The following is a 4,978-nucleotide window of genomic DNA, read 5'->3' on the forward strand; positions in this document are numbered from 1 at the left end:
TGTCATTACGTTTGTATTGTTTATGCTACAGGCACCAAGCGAATTTTCGAAATGTCGTCCGTCTTTCAATCGAAAGAAATTTTTTCCCTTGTGGAGTGGCCAAATACACAGCCAAGGAGCAATGTCAAATACATAGTCAAGGAGCAACGTCAAAGAGGCAATGAGGTCGTGTTTTGGCTGAAGGTAAAATTAGAGGCCCTAGCGCCCTTGCCACCTGGAGAAGAGATCTGCTTTCAGGAACCCTCGGTGCTGGGGTACGGTATATTGACCTAGTAAATTATCTTGGAGGCGCTTTTTAATAAAACAATTATTTCACTCGCACTTGTTGGATATGAGATGATTATAGCCAACTCGGCGCTACGCGCCTTGTTGGCTATCTATTATCTCATATCCAACGCACGCTCGTGGCATATTTGTTAATTATCAAAAACTGGATCATTGGATAATGCAATTTAAAACGTTAGCCATTATGGTATGTGAGCCAATATACCATAATCTCATATCTGTACATGGAAACATTCTGTTTCTCCTTGCAAAATAAAGTCAAGAAGATTTGTCTAATACCTTGGGAGCGTTTTTTTTAATAAAACAATTAATCCACTCGCGCTTGTTGGATATGAGATGATTATAGCCAACGAGGCGCTACGCGCTTCGTTGGCTATAATTCAAGACTTTTTATTAGCTCAGCCATTATGGTATATGAGCCAATATACCATAATCTAGTTTCTGTACATTGTTAAATCCGGTTTCTTCTCACAAAATAAAGTCAAGAAGATTTGTCTAATAGCTTAGGGGCGTTTTTTTAATAAAACAATTATTCCACTCGCGTTTGTTGGATATGAGATGATTATAGCCAACTCGGCGCTACGCGCCTCGTTGGCTATCTATCATCTCATATCCAACGCGCACTCGTGGAATGATTGTTAAATAATTGGAACTGCATTTCGTCTAAACAGCGCAAGCGCAAGGCTTGAATCGCAGTTGTCTAAAGCCTGTGTTGAGGCTGAAAATAAAAGAAAATTTTTAAACAAAATAGGTACCGTCCAACAGCAGCAGGAGTTTTTGGAAAAGTGGAAAACTGTGGCGGTTTTGGGAAAACATATCGTGTCAGTGGAGTACTGGAAATCGCAAATAAACATCCTTGACCAAAAATTGGAAGTAGCAGAAGCCCATAAATTGAGGAATGAAGGAAAAAATATGAGGACATTGAAAAAGAAAAACAAGACCTATTCCAGGAAATGCTTAAGGAAAAAGAACTTATGTCCTCTTGCCAAAAGAAAAATAAAGCTTTCCAAAAGGAAAATGAAGCAATGAAAAAATACATAAGGCAGCTGGGGAAAGATCAGTTTTGCCAAGTGAGAGGTACAGCTGTTCCATATCTTCAGTCAACTCAAGCAAAAAATAAGAAATTAAAAGAATTGAAAACAAGAGCACAAAATGCTCTTTACTCCAGTAAATTGTTTGGAGTTGAGCTTGACTGCTTGAGATTGAAAGACCCACATAGCATGACAACATATCTTGTCGACTTTAATACAGAAAAAAGTTCACAGTCTGATGTTTCTAAATAACCAATGTCTCGTTTTAGTTACTTATAAATAACCAAACTACACTGTGGCTATTTACATATAACCATACTTGTTTTTGGTTATATACAAATAACCACTCTAAATAATAAAAATACATTTGGCGCCCCATAGAAAGGAATCTTGGTTTGAATAGTGCCCAAGGATAATAGCAAGTTTAAAACTTGAACACTACTAGCGTAACAAAAGCGGTTCGCAAACCTTTAGGAAGCATTTTTCCTGAAAGCGTGATCAAATTGCGTGATCAAAAAGCGTGATCAAATTGCGTGATCAGATTGCGTGATCAAATTGCGTGATCAAATTTGGAGTGATCAAATTGCGTCTCAAGAGTGCAAACCGCGAGCTTTCCATCAAATCTCTTCCTCTTATAACTTCAAGCAGTTTCAACCTACAAATAGGATACAAACGTTGAAAAAGAGTTAGACTATGGTCATTACACAGAGATTTCAAATGACTACCGAGGATCATGTTTGAAATATACTACTACGAAATATTCTACGCGTTACCACCGCGTGATTGAGCAAGGCGAGCTATGAACTGAGTAACGGAAATCTAACTTACCCTGACATCTAAAAGTTTAAAAACTACTGGTAGATTGCAATTACTAACAAACAGAATCGCTCCTTAGAGATCAACGTCGGCTGAACCACAAATCCCGTTGCCATGTATGTTCGAATATGTTACCCCAACATAGTCACGTGTATCCTTCCAGTTTGGGCGACGAAACCACAGTAATAAAGCGGTGATTTTCGCATATTTATTGCTCAGAAGAAATGCGTTACGCTGGAGTTGTACTGATAGCGATTACAGAAAGTCTCTTTAATTAACGAGAAAACATCAAATTGTGAAGGATGGTAAAATTGACGAATATCCATATCGAAAGCGCGACGCTCTAAAAGTTATCGCATGTTTTCAAATTGATCGCGTTTCAGACAGAGAAAGGTCACTGTCAAGCGTTGGAAGTTCTACCACGATTTATTTTAATTTTTTCCAAAATCTGGCTGCCCTACCCAATCACTACAGCGCTTTCGTGAACTCGATGTTTATGCTGTTCGAAAAGGTCTTTTTTCAAATGGACAAAGTAAGGATCTCACATGACAGTAGATTTTAACTGCAAAGTAAAGAAATTTAGGAAAACTTTTCCTAAGTGCGACCGGCATGCAAGCTTAGTGACGATAATAAACAATTATTGGATTCGGTTTTTGTGATATCCGGAATAATCAAGATCGAGGTAAGTGTTATTAGCCGAAGCCGGGGGCTTCGGCTGATAACATGTACACTAACCTTGATTATTCCGGATATCACAAAAACCGAATCCAATAATTCTTTTATTGTACATTGTTTTAAAGAAAATAACGCCAAACGCAGTATCGCAGCGAACACAGAGTAAAACGATTCATCCCTTTTTCGCGCTTCCACATAAAAAGATTTCAGCACTTGGGCTAACTCCTTTTTGTCGTGTGGCTCCTCGATATTTTTTTCTTTAAGATCCTTAAGGTATTCGTAAAACAGTTCCTTGGCTACTTTTGTCGATTCCGAATCTTTATCTTCTGGTAATTTCTCGCAGGGTCGATGAAACGAATCGAGAAGCCATTCTTACTTTGCTGTCCGTGAACTTGACATTGCTCCACCGTAAATCATGTATTGTGCGCGCAACCTACAGATTGTTCTCTTATCTGTAGGAACAGATTAGTGAATAATCTGTAGGTTGCACTTTTTCCCAGAATTAACTGTAGACGTTTAGCCAATGAGAAGACAGATGGTGACTACAACATGTCTTCTCATTGGCTAAACGCCTACAGTTAATTCTGGGAAACAGTGCAACTACAGATTATTCACTAATCTGTTTATTAACATCGGATTAAAATTTCAAAACGTCGTGCATTTCATTTGAGTTGCGGTAACACGAACTAAATCTACTTTCCCTTAACTCAAATTTTCCCAGATAACCCGAGCTTTAAGTAAAAGCGTCGGTCAATAAAGTCAGACTGTCAAAACATAGCTGAATGGCACGCTGCATTCTATGTAATCATGATTGATACGAACGTGATAAAATTTACGAACGAATAAACTGTGAATGCGGAAAAATCAGACAAGACTTCTAGATCTGATTAATGAGAAAGCTTTAATTGCCTTAACCCTTAAGAGTACTAAAAGGCTCCCCAATTATCATAGATTTGATCTCTTCATTAGAACTTCGTATTTCTCCTCCAGGACAATCTATCATAAGAAATTTATCCGGTAATTGACTCTACAAATGCTAGCGTAGCTCCATGAAAACCAGTCATTACAGAGTACTTTACAACAGATGCGACATGAGACAGTTCGATGAATTTATCCTCTTGAAAATGTGTTAGGTGGACTTCCTGTCTGCCAACTGAGCCGACACTCCACCTTTATCTTAGAATGTCACTGACCGGAGATTGCTATGATGAGCCGTGATGAAACTTGTACGTCCGGCCGACCGTAGCATGATGGCAGTCACTCTGAAACCGTGATTTCTTTGATTTTTTGACAATTATGCCAGTTTGGATAAATTTTTCATCGCTCCTGTTTTATTTTTGAACACAAAACTATTTATACTATACGAGTGTTGGCTGTGTTTGAGTTTTATTTCCATAGTTAGTTTAAGCTTCTGGCAATCATAAAGCGTGAAAACCTTGACAATTTCGGACAGTTATCTTCTTTTCTTTTCGCTGTTGTTTTCGTCCCTGCTCAAGTTTTAATTTCGTCAATAATAATAATAATAATAATAATAATATAGATCAATTTCTATAGCGCATTTCCATGTAAATGCTCTAATGCGCTTTACAACACTGTGCGGGGGACTTTTCCAGACTGCCGGCGGCAGTTTACAATTAATAAAGGAGAAATTTTTTACAGATGCCCCCTCCCCCCATTCCCAGTAAACAGGCCAGACCACATCACAGTAATCTCGTGATGTGAGTTCTTTAACGTCCCTTGCCGAAATTAACTAATTGATAGGTGCAGGAGACGGGACCTCCGGCTTTACGTCCTATCCGAGAAGACGAAGCAATGTGAGTGAAGCGTCTTGCTTAAGGACACAACGTCAAGCCCCAGTCAGGACTTGAACCCGGGCCATCTGACCTAGAGTCCAGCGCACTTGGGGGTCAAAAACGAAGAAGAAGACAAAAAACTAGTACAAATTGGTCGCGGGTCGATGACAGCCTCGTTCTCAAGTTCTCTCATCTTCCCGCCCCTTGGAGCGAGAAAGGGCGGGAAGATGAAAGAACGTTGTCTCGTGCATCTGTAATCCTATTAAAGCACGCTGTTTCAGTCAATAAGAAAGCCTCTCATCTAGAAACGAAATTGTGTCGCGTCTGGAAACAGGATACGCAAATAACTAACCGTGCCACAGTGTAAACGTCATTCCA

This window comes from Stylophora pistillata, chromosome 4, assembly GCF_964205215.1.
Source record: "Stylophora pistillata chromosome 4, jaStyPist1.2, whole genome shotgun sequence".
In the NCBI taxonomy this organism is placed as follows: Eukaryota; Metazoa; Cnidaria; class Anthozoa; order Scleractinia; family Pocilloporidae; genus Stylophora; species Stylophora pistillata.